This window comes from Pinus tabuliformis, chromosome J, assembly GCF_031772625.1.
Source record: "Pinus tabuliformis cultivar Carrire ecotype Pingquan chromosome J, CPIR1, whole genome shotgun sequence".
Taxonomy (NCBI): Eukaryota; Viridiplantae; Streptophyta; class Pinopsida; order Pinales; family Pinaceae; genus Pinus; species Pinus tabuliformis.
This window is the reverse complement of record NC_142295.1, coordinates 1,201,670,070-1,201,686,697: the sequence shown is the minus strand read 5'-3', so window position 1 is coordinate 1,201,686,697 and position 16,628 is coordinate 1,201,670,070.

Below are 16,628 nucleotides of genomic sequence, written 5' to 3'. Positions count from 1 at the left end.
ATGGAAGCCATGGTTCAGTTCTAATGGATTGTTCCATGAGGTCAACATTCATGCTTGGAATATGGCATGAGGGTGACTGGCTGAAGAGAGATTTGGCTCAGTCATGTCTACGGTCAGGTGGTTTGTGGAAGTCCCATACCTGGTTGGTCGTTTCATTCATTAATATGAGGTTATTTCTCCTTGTTAATTCATGAGTATTATACTGGTTTATATGTGGCTTATATGGTTGTTATATCCTTGATATTTATGTTGTTATTATGTGTTGGAAAATCAGAAAGGCAGTAAAGATTTCCTTGATCTTGATAATTACTTGTGACGTTTCTTATTATTACAATTCTTTATATATTCTTTCTTTAATTCATCAAGAAATTACCAAAAGCAGTAGCACATAAAACAATTAACACAAGATGTAGGCACATGCGAGGGAAAAACCCCCCTCGAGGGGAAAACCCAATCAAAGTAATTCTTCCTTTCAATAGTATTCTTTCATACTCTTCACCCTAGACCTTGACCAGACCTTCCCTCCATACCATGTCAGCCTCCAGAAGATTGACTTCTTCCAAGCAACTTCGATTATGCAACAACTTGCGGCAGCCAGTAGCTTCCAGAAGTAGTCCAACTTGGAATACTTTGTTCTCCCAATCCAAAGCACGAAACAGAGTGAGATCACTACCAAAATATTGATTTTTCTCTTCTCCCCAGACTCCCCCAAACTTGCATTCACTTCAGCTTCCCGACAACAGAATTTCCTAGCTTTCCACTTCGCACTTCTGCCTAGTAGATGAGATGATGAGAAGTGATGCTCCAAATGAATTCGTAGTCCTTCCTTTTATAAGCTTCTTTTGGGGTAGAATGGGTCCTTAGGCCAACTTGATCTTCTCTTAGGCCGACATGGTGTGGAGGTTACATAATTCATATTTGACTTAATACTTAACCTTTTTACATGATTCAAAATCCCAAGAAGGGTCTCTTCAAATGTACAATAATTCTATAGACTTGGAATAAATCCTAGAAGTTGTCAATCGGGAATTTTACCTAAAACATGGTGACCCAAGCATGAACCCCGTGCTTTAATAAATCACAGAGTCCTTTGTCAAAGAATCCTCTTCTTTTGTTAAAGAATTAAAAGACATGAAATTTGAACTTGATGATACTCTTGTTAGTTTTTATGTGGTTTCCCTATTCACTTGCATCCCCATTAAAGAATCCCTCGATGTCATCTTTTACCTTACTGATCCCAACACGGCCAAGTTAGTTGAGATTTGCCTCACTTCCACTTTTTTTTTGTTTTGAAGGTGTGTTCTATGAACAAAATTGTGGGGTCGCCATGGGTTCCCTACTCTCCCCTATCGTTGCTAACTTGTTCATGGAAGATTTTGAATCCAAGGCTTTATCCTCAGCTCTATTTAAACCTAAACTTTGGAGAAGATTTGTTGATGACACCTGCACCATTTGGCAGCACGGGCCTGAAAAATTAAATCTCTTCTTCCAGCATCTCAATAATCAGTCTAAATTCATCAAGTTTACGATGGAGTGTGAGGTTAATGGTTGCCTTCCTTTTCTCGATGTCCTCATTTCGAGGAAATCGGATGGATCTTTCTCCCATGAGGTATATCGAAAGAAAACTCACACTGAGCAGTATCTTCATGCAAGTTCCCATCATTTCCCTGCGCAGAAGGTAGGTGTTCTCAGCACGTTAGCCACTCGTGCTCTGAGGATTTCTGATGAAGACCACTTTTCCAAAGAAAAGTCCCACCTCCTTAATGTCTTCATCCAGAATGGCTATAGTAGGCAGCAGGGTATCAAAGCCTTCCTCAAAGCGAGCAAAGGTCCCAAGATCAAGAAAGAACCCATCGACCGCAATTCAGGAGTCCACATCCCCTTCATCCAAGGGACAACTGACAAGATCGCGAGAATCCTGAAGAAGCATAATATTTCCTCGACCTTTAGACCCCTCAGCACCATTAGGAGTTCCCTCAAGTCTGTTAAAGACCAAGTAAACCCCATGGATATGAAAGGTGTTTATATCATCCCTTGTCCCTGTGGAACCTCTTACATAGGTGAAATTGGTTGTTCTATAAACCAGAGGATTAAGGAACACGCTGCTGATATTAAACACGGGAGGACCAAATCCTCAGCTTTAGCCGAGCATGCAGAGAAGACCAAGCATCATATATGCATTGAGGAGGCTAGAGTTATCACTAAGATTCCCCATTTTCATCATCGGAAGTTTAGGGAAGCCATTGAAATTGAGAAGTCCTCTAGTAATATTAATAGGGACGACAGTGGGAAAATTAGTAGCTGTTGGATTCTCGCCCTCTCTTCTTAAATTTCTTTGTTTCTTTTTTTTTTTTTTTTTTTTTTTAACTCTCTGCTAGAAATTGTTCTTACATTATAAATAATTTTTATGGTAATTTTAATAAAAATATTAATAATTCTAATATTAATTTTTATACATAATGATTTATATAAATTGTTTATAAACAATTTAACATTATTTTTATTAATATGAATAGGTGCTTTCTATATATTTAATTGTTATTAAATAATAACGATTATATCTGATAAAATACGGTTATAAATACTATGTCTAATAAAACTAATAAAAATATATTAGTTAAACATTATATACATTATGTATAAATATATGTTAGTTAAACGTTATTTATATTATAAATTTATATACATAATTGAATATATATGCTTATAATTAAAATAATTTAACTATATTTATATGTAAATTTATTTATTATAAATATGAGGTTTGAAAATTGAATAATAATAATAATATAAAACCCTAATATACAATTTTATATTAATTTTTATTCATAGATTATTAATATATATTCATAGTTTAACATTTATATTTTATGAATAGGTGTTTAATAAGAATCCTTTGTATTTTTATATTATCAGATAAATAAATAATTAAATAAATAAATATGAATTGAACTTTATCAGATATTATTATTATTAAATATTACAAATATGTTCCCTCTCCCTCCCATAGTCAAACATAATTGTTTTCTTCTAGCTGTTAGGTTGACCTGTCTTCCTATTTAACCCTCTTCCTGGATCTGTTTCTTCATCGTGTCCTGAAGATGAATCACACTTGCTGGTTCGAAACGCGTCGACCCAAATCTTCAATGTGATTTCTTTCGAAAAAAATTCTTTATACGTTATGATATGGATCACAGAAGCTTGAATTCGAATAATAATAATAATTCTTTTTTTTATTCTTTTGACAAGTACATTACATAATGACTCAAGTACATTATTGAAGACTGAACATAGTTACTTTTTCCAAAACTCCCTCTTAACTAGGGAGGTATTCATAATGTACATATACAATGGAATATCTCAAACTATATGAACCATGAAGAACTTTAGGCACCACAATTCCTTGGACTAGATTCCTGACCAGGGCAATCTATCCAACCAATCAATCAATTTAGGCACCGCAATGCCATGGACTAGTGATCCAGGTGGATATTAGTGGCCACCCACCAATTCGACTTGGACCCACACCATTTTTTCTTTCAGTTTTTCAGTTTCCTTAATTGTAGCACAATTTACTATTTTTAGTAGTTTTTCGGGTCCTGAACTTTTGGAGCTGTTTTGAGGCCCTAAACGACATTTTTTTAGGAAAACTGGGAGAAACATGGGTCCATGGATATTTCTTTCTAACGAGGTATTGTGCACGTCAAACGAAGATCGTATGCCAAAGTTACGACCCCAGGAAGTTGATGTACCAATTTACCCAAAACGGGGTCCATAGTTTGGTGCTTCATCTCTTAGGGTTAGGTTTTTGGATGTTCAGGGTCTTTCGTTGTTTCTCAACAATAAATAGGCCTTCGATTCTCATTGTAAGACATTTCAGAGGCATGTAGCCGCCACATCTCTCCTCAGAGATAAGCTACCATTGCCCCAACTAGTTTATTTCCATTTCTGTTTGTAAGCATATTTCAGTATTTTACTTTAATGATATGAAGTTTTATTTTTGTTGCATCTCTTTATTTATGGTTATCTCTGTAATTTGTTGCGTTCCTATTTAAATATGGATAAGTGGTATCGAAGCGATCTTCTCTTTCTCTATTTTTCTTTACATGTCCCCAACGAGGTTGGGATATAAGGAGTTAGGGCTTGAATTGGTCGAACCTTTGCAAGACCAGCCTCGCAAATCCCGACGACCTCACATGGCAGATGAAAAGAAAGACGAGGGGGCTGGAGATCCTATCAAAATCTTGTTCGAAGAAGCCCTCGAGTGACAAAGGAACGCGATGATGGACAACTTTGCCCAGATCCTTTAGCGGCTACCCCGGGGCGACACATTTACTTCCAGCAACTACTCTGGAAGTGCCACACCCTTACAGGTACAAGTTAACTTTGACATTCCCATATTTGAGGGTCAGATAGATGCAGACGCTATAGATAAATGGTTAAATATGCTAGAAGGGTATTTGTCTGTTCATGATTTTTCCGGCTGGGAAAAGATTACTTTCCCTCTTTGCAAAGTTGCCCCCCATGTCAAGGACTGGTGGGAAACCTACTGTGAGCAGAAGGATGAAAGTACGACCTCACTTTTCTCAGCTGCACCCACTTGGAATTCATTCTGGAATTCCATCAAGGAGTAGTACTACCCTATCAAAAGCTATGAGGATAAATACATAAAGTGAACCATGCTGCGGCAGGGAAGGGACCAAGATGTGCCGGAGTTTACCAATATTTTTCATACCCTTCACACAAAGTTGGGTATCAAGGATTCTGAGCTGCATTTGGTACTCAAATACCATGATTGCCTACAAAGGTACATCCAAGACGAGATGGAGTTCCTGGACATCTCCTCGCTTGGCACGACGTACTAATACACTATCAAGATCGAGCAAAAGTTTAAACAGAAGAAGCGAGACTTTGGATCTGCAAATACGAAGCAAGGGAAAGGTGCCCCCAAACCGCTGAACAAAGGACAAAGCCAACGTCGGGTGGCCCGGAACAACCCGCCAAAGCCGCAATAAAAGGACAACACTGCAAAGCTGAAGAAGGGCATAGGAAAGTGGTGTGAGTTCCATAAGAGCTCCACTCACAACACAAGTGAGTGTCGGTCCAAGCAGTGACTAGTGGCTAAGCTAAAGTTTTTGGAATTAGATGCATATTCAGACTCTAAGTCAGAACCCGATAAGCGGAATGACAAAGGGAAGCAGATTATTGATGCGGAGCCCATCGCACCGTTGCCACCATGAAGATCCAGAAGGAGGAACCCGAAGATATAGAGGAGGAGGAGCACCTCTTCCACTCCCAGATGTGGGTAAAGGGCTCCCCGCTATAGTTCATTGTCGATAGCAGGAGCCAAAAGAACCTCATTTCGGTAGAGATCGTGAAGCAGTTAGGCTTACCGATCACAACACATCCACAACCGTACACCATCGGGTGGCTTCACCAAGGACGGGATTTTCGCATGAGCCAACAATGTCGCCTTCCATACAACATCAAGCCCTTCAAGAATGAGGGATTGTGTGACGTTGCTCCACTTGATGTTTGTGATGTATTATTAGGCCAACCATACTTGTGGAAGTGACATGTTGTATATGAGTTAAGGCCTCATGCTGTTATTGTTATTTTGGGAAATAAGTTGTACAGGATACCGGAGGTAGCACCACTTACCGCCATTTCTTTGGTTACTGTAAAACAATGTAGTAAGATCATTTCCAAAACAGGGAAATTTGTTTTCCTGATGATACACCCTCAAGGAAATAAGAATACGGTGGCCACGACCTCCACACAGAGCCCCTTCACACGACAACTACAGATGGACAAGGTCGTGGAGGAGTACGGGGACATCTTCACCTCCCCCGCAGAGGTTCCTCTGCACTGTCAAGTCAAGCACTCCATCGATCTGACCCCAGGTGCGCCGCTACCCAATGGACCAATATATCGGCACTCTGTTCTGGAGAACGATGAAATCAAGAGGAAAATTTAGGAGTTGTTGTAGAAAGGTCACATCCGACCGAGTTCATCGTCCTGTGGGAGCCCGATCGTGTTGGTACAGAAGAAGGATGGGACTTGGAGACTCTGTATTAACTATCGGGCGCTGAACAAGATCAATGTTCGGAATAGGTACCCGATCCCATGGATTGATTACCTTCTGGACCAATTGAAGGGGGCAAAATATTTCAGCAAGATCGATTTGAAGTCATGATATCAACACGTACCAATCAAACCCTCTGATGTGTGGAAGACTGCCTTTAAAGCCAAGGAGGGCCTTTTTGAATGGTTGGTTATGCCTTTCGGGTTGACGAATTCTCCTGCAACCTTCATAATGCTAATGGATGACATCTAGCGGCCATTCACCAACTCATTTGTAGTGGTATACTTGGATGACATCCTGATCTTCAGCTAGAGTTGGGAAGAGAACCTCCACCACATCCGACAGGTTCTCCAAACACTACGGCAACACAAGTTATGTGCCAATTTGGAGAAATGCACTTTTGGCATGACCCAAGTTCAGTATCTGGGATACATTATTGATGAACAGGGGGTGCATGTGGACCCAAACAAGATCCAAGTTATTCGAGACTGGCCATCTCCAACCACTTTGACACATCTCCACAGCTTTCTGGGTCTTGCCAACTTCTACTGTAGGTTCATGTTGGGATTTTATCATATCACTTGGTCCTTGAGTCAAGTCACCAAAGGAGGAGTGAAAGAAAAATTATTTTGGTTTGAATCTCAATAGAAGGCATTCATAGAGTTGAAACATTGCCTCTACTTGGCACCAATGCTCACATTACCAAACTTGCAACAACCATTTGAGATTGAGATAGATGCCTCTAACTATGCTATTGGGGCAGTCCTTACTCAACACGGGCATCTAGTGGCATATCACAGTGAGACACTTTTAGACATAGCTCGGAAGTATCCCGCTTATGACAAAGAGATGTATTCCATTGTACATGTCTGTCGACAATGGAAGCATTACATTTTGGGGAAGGAAATGATCATCCACACAGACCACCGCCCCTTGCAGTTCATACAGATGCAAGGGAAGTTGTAGAATGATCACCATCAGAAGTGGTCCACATACTTGCAACAGTTCAATTTTAATATCAAGTATAAGAAGGGAAACACCAATAATGTTGCAAATTGCCTCAGTCGACCACCGATCATGGCATTAACCACTGTGCTCAACTCTTGTGGGCATGAGACTTCTGATTGGCCACTTCTCTACAAAAGTGACCTAGAATTCGGCCACACATACCAGACACTCTTGGAGGGTCAGCATGTTCCAAATTTTCACCTCCAGGATGCCCTGTTATGCCACTTGGATCACTTTTGTGTTCCTTCAAGTGAATTTTCCAAGATGATTTGGGAAGCACACTACAGTCGGGCTACTGGGCATTTCTGGGTCGAGAAAATGGTGGCAGTATTGCAGAAGTATTTCTATTGGCTGAATCTTCGACATGATGTCGGGAAGTACATCAGATCTTGCACTTCCTGCTCCATTTCCAAACCGACCATCAAGAAGCAAGGCCTCTATACTTCGTTACCCACCCCTAGTCGACCTTGTGTTAGAAAATTATTTATTACGGAGCAATGGAACACATAAAATATTGCAAAATATATAAACACAGAAAACACACAAAACAAGAGAGACACAGATATACGTGGTTCACCCAGTTTGGGCTACGTCCACCCCGAACAGCCAATCCTTCCTTTCTATTATCCAGCAAAATGAAGAGACACAACCTATAGCAAATCCGCTGTAATATCCTCTGTTTTCTCTCACAGTATCAACTCTATGTTTCTCGCTCACAGAATACACATCTATCACACAACCTCAAATACAATACCCTCATACAAAGAGAGGGGTTGCCTTCTAGGGAAAAAAAACCTAAACTAAACATAAGTTCTACCGTCAGATCATCCACCTAATGAACGGCCCAGATTGACTAGAAATTACTATACTTTTACAAGGAAATTTTACAGATGTTTTTAGCTTCGGGGGCGCTGCCCCCGAAACCCCCCGCCAGGGGGGGGCTCCCAAAGGTCGCAGCTGCCCCCCCCTGGACCCCCCCTGCAGTGAAACTGGGGTCCTATGTGGCGATACCTTTGAATATAGAAGATAATCATGCTCCACACCCAACAATCTCCCACTTGGAGACTGATTGTAGCAACTCCACCGCTGCTCCATTTGCTGGAAAATGACTCCTCTTTGGACCTGGCTGTTTCTCATCTTCATCGTCATCCTTGAAGACCAACTGAAACTGAGCATATTCTCAGTTTCTCCCTGGTTACAACTTTTGTTAGCATATCTGCAGGATTCTGGCTAGTGTGTATCTTTTCCAGCTTCAACTCTCCATCTTCCAACACTGATCGTATGAAATGGTACTTGAGCTGTATGTGTTTAGTCCTAGAATGAAATGCTGAGTTCTTTGCAAGATGAATGACACTTTGGCTATCACTGTATAACGTGCCCATATCATGCGCCTTACCCAATTCACCCATAAACCTTTGTAACCAAATCATTTCTTTACTAGCCTCTGTAGCAGCAACATACTCTGCTTCTGTTGTTGAAAGTGCAACAACACTTTGGATTTTTGAAACCCAACTGACCGTTGTTCCTCCAACAGTAAATACATATCCTGTAGTGCTCCTCCTGTTATCTCCGTCACCTGCCATATCTGCATCAACATATCCTTGTAGGGAGATGTTTGAACCACCAAAGCATAATGCTTGATTTGTGGTACCTTTCAAATATCTGAGAATCCATTTCACTGCCATCCAATGTTCCTTTCCTGGATTGTACATGTACCTGCTTACAACTCCCACTGCATGTGCAATATCAGGCCTTGTGCAGGCCATTGCATACATTAAGCTTCCAACTGCTGATGCATATGGAACTTTAGACATATAATCCATGTCTTCTTGGGTCTTTGGGCACATTTCCTTGCTAATTTTGAAATGGCTAGCAAAAGGTGTACTAACTGGTCTTGCATTGTGCATGTTAAATCTTTTCAACACCTTTTGTATGTACTCATTCTGAGACAATGTTAATTTACAATTTTTCCTGTCTCTAGTTATTCTCATACCAAGGATTTGTTTTGCAGCTCCCAAATCCTTCATTGCAAATGAATTTGCCAATTTTCTTTTGAGCACATTTATTTCCTGCATGTTAGATCCTGCAACAAGCATGTCATCTACATACAATAACAATATAATATAGCTGCCATCATTTTGCTTTTTCAAATAAACACAATGTTCAGAGTGACATCTAGTATAACCTTGTTCAGACATAAACTTGTCAAATTTTAGATACCACTGCCTTGGAGCCTGTTTTAAGCCATACAAGCTCTTCTTCAACCTGCACACTAGTTTCTCCTTCCCTTTCACCTCATATCCTTGTGGCTGCTGCATATATATCTCTTCCTCCAAATCCCCATGGAGAAAGGCTGTCTTTACATCTAACTGCTCAAGATGCAAATCTTCAGCTGCTACAAGACTTAAAATAGTTCTGATTGAAGTCATTTTAACAACAGGAGAAAATATTTCATCAAAATCAATACCTTTCTTCTGTGCAAACCCCTTCACCACAAGTCTAGCTTTATACCTCTGTTTTCCTCCATCTTCTTCCTTCAGCCTGTAAACCCATTTATTCTTCAATGTAGTTTTTCCTACAGGCAACCTGACTAAATCCCAAGTCTGGTTATGCATTAAGGAGTCCATCTCTTCTTCCATGGCTACCTCCCACTTCTTCCTGTTTTCAACCTGCACTGCTTCTTCATAACATTCGGGTTCACCGGAATCAGTCAACAATAAATAATATAATGAAGGAGAGTATCGTTCAGGGGGTCTACTTATCCTGGTAGATCTTCTAACACCACTTTCTGGTGTTTGGGGTGCCTGTTGTTGTTGTGGTGGTTGCTGTTGTTGTGGTTGTCGATTATTATTATTTTCAGGCACCTTTACTTTTTCAGTGATTTCATCAAGAACTGTGTATTCCTTGTTTTCCTTTTCCTGTTTCTTTTCCTGCAACTGATTCTTATACAAGACCTTTTCATTGAATATTACATCTCTGCTCCTAATGATTTTGTGATTTTCGTAATCATATAAGCGATAACCAAAATCATTAACACCATATCCAATAAAGGTACATTTCTTTGACTTTGCCTCAAGCTTTGTTCTATTTTCTTTATCAATATGGACAAAGGCCTCACAACCAAAAGGCTTTAAAATAGAGTAGTTTACCTTTTTACCTGTCCATGCTTCCTCTGGAACACCACCATCCAAGGAACTTGAAGGCCCTCTGTTTATTAGATAAACAACAGTATCTACAGCGTCTGCCCAAAACTGTAAAGGCAATCCTGCATGCAATCTCATGCACCTTGCACGCTCCATGATTGTTCTGTTCATCCTTTCTGACACACCATTTTCTTGTGGTGTTCTTGGAACTGTCTTCTTTCTGCAAATTCCATGTTCTGAACAGTACCTATCAAACTCTTTGCTGCAATATTCACTTCCATTGTCTGATCTAAGACACTTCAATTTCTTTCCTGTCTCAATCTCAACCAAAGCTTTCCATTTCTTGAAAGTATCAAATACATCAGATTTATTCTTAATACAATAAATCCAAGTTTTTCTAGTTGCATCATCAATAAAAGTAACATAATAACGAGAGCCACCGAGAGATGATACCTGAGCAGGTCCCCATACATTTGTATGCACAAGCTCTAATTTTTCATTCTTCTTTTCTTTCCCAACTCTGAGAAATCTGACTCTCTTCTGTTTTCCATAAATGCAATTCTCACAGAAGTCCAAATCAACATTCTTCAAACCTGGCAACAAATTCCTTGAGTGAAGAATCTTCATCCCCTTTTCACTCATGTGTCCGAGCCTATGATGCCATAATGCTGCATCTGCTCCTTTGGAAGTTAAAGCATTAACAGAGTTAGAAATACCATTGCATAAATACAATGTACCAACCTTTTCACCTTTTGCTATTACCAGGGCTCCTTTGGTGACCTTCTAGGCTTTATCTGTGAAAGTTGTCACACAACCTTCACCGCCTAACTGCCCTGTTGAAATCAGATTTTTCTTTAGATCTGGAACATGCCTTACCTCCTTTAATAGCCATTGGTTTCCATTCTGCTGTTTTACAAGAACCTTACCCATTCCAACGATTTTACAGGGTTTATCATCACCCAGACGAACTTGTCCAAAATCTCCTTGAACATAGTCATGAAAGTATTTCTTATCAGGTGTGGCATGGAATGACGCCCCTGAATCTACCACCCAGGAATCAGTAATATTTTCGAAAGAAAGAATCAAAGCATATTGTAACACCTCACCTGTCACATTTGCTTCATGATTGTTTTCTTGTTGTGCATCTCCTTCTTTTCCCTTTCGAGATCTACAGTCTTTCTTTAGGTGTCCTTTCTTTCCACATTTCCAGCACACTATCCCCGATCTGGACTTGGATCTGCCTTTCCTTGATTTACTGCGATATCCTGAGCTCTTTCCTCTTTCCATTTTTCTTCCTCTAGACTCTGCACTCAAAGCATTTCCCGATGTCTCACCGGAGCTTTTCCGTCGCATTTCCTCGCTAAGGATAGCACCGACAACATCATCAAACTTTAAAGTACTAGATCCAGAAACGGAGTTACTAATGGCCATTACCAAACCATTCCAACTTTCTGGTAATGATCACAAGAATAACAGAGCTCTGACTTCATCATCAAAGTTTACCCCTACAGAGCTTAACTGACTTGTAACTGTATTAAAATCATTTAAATGGTTTGCAACAGAGCCACCTTCCGACATATTCATATTAAATAACCGTTTCATAAGAAATACCTTGTTTGAGGCCGAGGGTTTTTCATATAGTTTCGACAACGTCTGCATCAAACCCTCTGTCGTGGTTTCCTTCGAAATGTTGAAGGCGACTGACATAGCAAGGCACAACCGTATTGTTCCGAGTGCCTTTCTATCGAGAAGGTTCCATTCTTCATCTTTCATACCCGTCGGCATCTTTGTTTTTCCGCCCAATGGTAGGTATAGATCTTTCTGATACAGATAATCTTCCATCTGCATCTTCCACAGCGAGAAGTTTTGGCCGTTAAATTTCTCGACCCTAAACTTACCATCTTCCGCCATTGCTCCCACTCGAACTAGTAACCCTTCTTTTCTGCAAGTTTATCAGCCAAATAGACCTTCGTCTCTGATACCAGTTGTTAGAAAATTATATATTACGGAGCAATGGAACACATAAAATATTGCAAAACATATAAACACAGAAAACGCACAAAACAAGAGAGACACAGATATACGTGGTTCACCCAGTTTGGGCTACGTCCACCCCGAACAGCCAGTCCTTCCTTTCTATTATCCAACAAAATGAAGAGACACAACCTACAACAAATCGGCTGTAATATCCTCTGTTTTCTCTCACAGTCTCACCTCTATGTTTCTCACTCACAGAATACACATCTATCACACAGCCTCAAATACAATACCCTCATACAAAGATAGGGGTTGCCTTCTAGGGCAAAAAACCCTAAACTAAACATAAGTTCTACCGTCAGATCATCCGCCTAATGAACGGCCCAGATTGACTAGAAATTACTATACTTTTACAAGGCAATTTTACAGTTGTTTTTAGCTTCGGGGGCGCTGCCCCCGAAACCCCCCACCAGGGGGGGGCTCCCAAAGGTTGTAGCCCCCGCCCCTTGCAGCGAAACTGGGGTCCTATGTGGCAATACCTTTGAATATAGAAGATAATCAGGCTCCACACCCAACACCTTGGGAATCCATCTCCATGGATTGCATGTTTGGCCTTCCTTCTACTAAGCATAGAAACGAATGTGTTTTTGTGGTCGTCGATAGGTTCTTAAAGATGGCCATTATGGTGGCTTGCAAGAAGAATATCACAACAGAAGCCACTGCTAAACTCTTCTTTGAACAAGTGTGGGTATACTTTGGGATCCCACAGTCTATAATCTTAGGTTGGGACAGTAGGTTCCTTAGTACATTTTGGTGCAGTCTCTGGTTGATGCTGGACACCAAAATCACTAAGTCCACAGCCTTCCATCCCCAAACTGATGGCCAGACAGAGGTTGTCAACAGGATGATCATACACATTCTGCACATGTACAACTCAAAGCATCCACACACATGGGATGACAGCCTCCCCTATGTTCAAAATAGCTATAACCTTGCTGTCCACAACTCGACTATTCACATCCATTTTCAGGTGGGCTTGGTATTCCAACCACTATGTCCCATTGATGTGGCCATGCCATTTGCAGCTACTCAAGTAGATTCAACTCATGTCAAGTCTGAAACAGATAAGGAAACAACTTCATTGAGCACATCCAACATATCCACCAATAGGTCCATGAAATTCTAGATAAATCAAATGCCAAGTACAAGCAATGACATGATCAACATCGGGTGCCACACAAGTTTCAGGTGGGTGACAAATTCTAGTTGCATTTGCAAAAGCAACGCCTTACCGGAGCGTATCTAAAAATCAAACCACTCCGATATGGTCCTTACACCATTAGCAAGGTTGTGGGAGACAATGCATTTGAGCTCAGAATTCCGCCATTCCTTGGCCTGCACCCAGTGTTCAATGTCGACTGCCTTCAGCCATACTTTCCACCATTACTTGACACATTCGACATTGCAGAACAACTCACACCAACATAGTTAAATCCAGATTGCATGGAACAAGATGCAACTGATCGGATCATGGACACGCAGATCAAGCACACTTGCCAATAGAATATCCAACTGTATCGAGTTGTCAAAGCAGGCTAACCCCTTCACCAGGGCAAGTGGCTCACTAGGGACCAAGTTCAACAGAAGTTTCCTCATCTCATGGAGGAACTCAACGCAATGGGGACCATTTCTTCCTAAGGTGGGAGGAATGATCCAGGTGGATATTAGTGGCCACTCGCCAATTCCACTTGGACCCACACCATTGTTTCTTTCATTTTTTCAGTTTCCTTAATTGTAGCACAGTTTACTATTTTTAGTAGTTTTTCGGGTCTTGAACTTCTGGAGCCGTTTTGAGGCCCTAAGCGACGTTTTTTGGGAAAAATGGGAGCAACATGGGGCCATTGACCAATGTTTCTCGTCCAAAAGTTGTAGTCCTCGAGGTATTGTGCACGTCAAACAGAGATCGTATGCCAAAGTTACGACCCCGGGAAGTTGATGCACCAATTTACCCAAAACGGGGCCCATAGTTTGGCACTTCATCTCCTAGGGTTAGGTTTTTGGATGTTTAGGGTTTTCCATTATTTCTCAACAATAATAGGCCTTCAAGCCTCATTGTAAGACAATTGATATGTTAGGGTCCCACCCTAACCCCCTTATTTATGTAATAGGATCGAGTCATAGTTATAGTTAAGTAAAGAGTCAAAAAATCCCATATTAATAATTGTAAGTGGTTAACCCACATTTAATGACGGGACCACAGTTAGTTGCAAATGGGCCATGGTATTAATAAGAACCATGGTATTGCATGTATGAATCCTATATAAAGGATAGAGAATCCCTTCGAGGAGCATCATGTCTTATTTTGTAATCGAGCTCTGCTCTATTAGAGGTTGCCCCCTCAAAGAGGCAAGTGAACATTTCTTTCTGAATAATAAAATACTTGATGTTATTTCTCATTGTTCTATGTTCTGGGTATATTTCTTTGCATATTTGGTATTCTGGTATCATCTTGTAGGTTAAGAGCATAACAAGTGGTATCAGAGCGCTTTCCAGGGTTGGTGGGATCTCCATTTTTTAGCAATTTTTTTTTTGGCTAGAGATGTGTTCCGGTGTCTTTAAACCACAGGATCTATCATTAAGCACATAAACCTGTAGATTTGGGGAGGCATGCACGCAGGAAACACAAGAGGTGGTCACGCTTGTTGGACTCCCTTGTAACCCCTGTGGGTACCCCTTCAAGTAGTAGCGCATTAGAGAGAACCGCACGGACTGTCTTCCAAGTACCCTCTAGGTATATCGAAAGCCCCCTATCTCCCTTGAAACCTCACCATAGATAAACCGTCGGCCGTATTGCTGCTACAGTACACCGAGAACAGCACTCGGAGAGATTACTCGCTCATATGATGGGGTAGTCGGGTTGTACGGCTAAGGGTACGGTTGATCCTCCTTAGTTAGTGCCCTGAAAAATTGGGCCGAGTACTACTGTCAGACCCTTAAGTATATTGTGATCTGTAGCACCTGACACTCCTAGAGACCATAGTTCCCTTCTCTATCTTGGGATCACGCATAATCTCTGCCAGATCAGATCTCGCAAGTGGGGTTTTGCAGCAGCAGCAACAATCAGTTTTGTCATTCAGATTTATCAGAACAACCATTCAGATCTATTAGATCCATCAGATCCGCAGCAACAATCAGTTCTGTCGTTCAGATCTATCAGATCAGCCATTCAGATTTCTTAGATCCATCAGATCCACCATCCAGATCTGAGTAGTTGTGTGGGTTCCTATACCTAGGTGCGATTTTCGCAGGACTTTTGGCAGCATTGACATTTCCGGGATTCCACGGTTGCAGTATTCCTAAGCAAGGAGTAAAACTCCGTTAGGAGTTAAAAAAAAAAGTCCTACCCCTGGGGCGCTTATTGGTGACTTAGCCCATAATAATCAAGACGACGAGCTGAGCAAGGTGGTACCATTCAATTGTTAGTGCCAAAAAATTTGGGCGGTCCCAAATTTCAAGTAAATCAGCTCAGTGCATGGTACAAACTAGAAATCAAGCTATGGCGAATGAGAGGATGGACAACCTTGAATCATCCTTGAAAGACATCCAAGAACATCTGAAGGAAATAAATATAGCACTCTCTAAGGCAAGGTGGAGGCATGCGAGGAGGCATATATTGGCAATGAAAACAGTGAGGGCCAGTCTAGCCAGTCTCTTCATCTTTTTGGCACCCCCAACCATCCCATCTGCGACCTCCCAAGTTGGACATGTATAAATTTGATGGCTCTCACTCGGTAGCATGGATAGCACAAATGGAGCAATATTTCAATCTAAATTACATCCTCGATAATGCCACTCAACTTAGTGTGGGTATCATGTACTTGGACAATGAAAGATGGCAATGGTGGCAATGGCATCAACGTTGTTATGGAAAGCCCTTGACCTAGGAGACATTCAAAAAAGCTATTATGGATTGCTTTGACCATGACTCTGCCTTTTTGGGTCGTCTCACTAAGCTCCGACAGACAGGAATAGTGGATGAATATATTACATCCTTTGAAGCCTTAGCTTTCCGCACTGGAGGTCTACAAGATGAGTTCTACACGAAATGTTTTATCAGTGGTCTTAAAGAAGCCATACAAGCCCACGTCTGACTGCACCACCCTCCCTCATGGCTGCAGGCTTGTAGGATAGCTTGTGAAGTAGAATGTGCGTTAGCGGCCCAGTCCACTCGCCCAAATTTCACCACCAAGGGTCGCCCCCCACAGGCTCAAAGCACTACCCAAACACTCAAGGTTCAAAAGGTGTCACCTACAGAAATGGCAGAAGAAGAAAGCAAGGATTATGTTACTACTGTGATGAAAAATACTCCCCCGGGCATAAATGCAAGGAGCCCAAATTCTTTCAAATTGATGCTA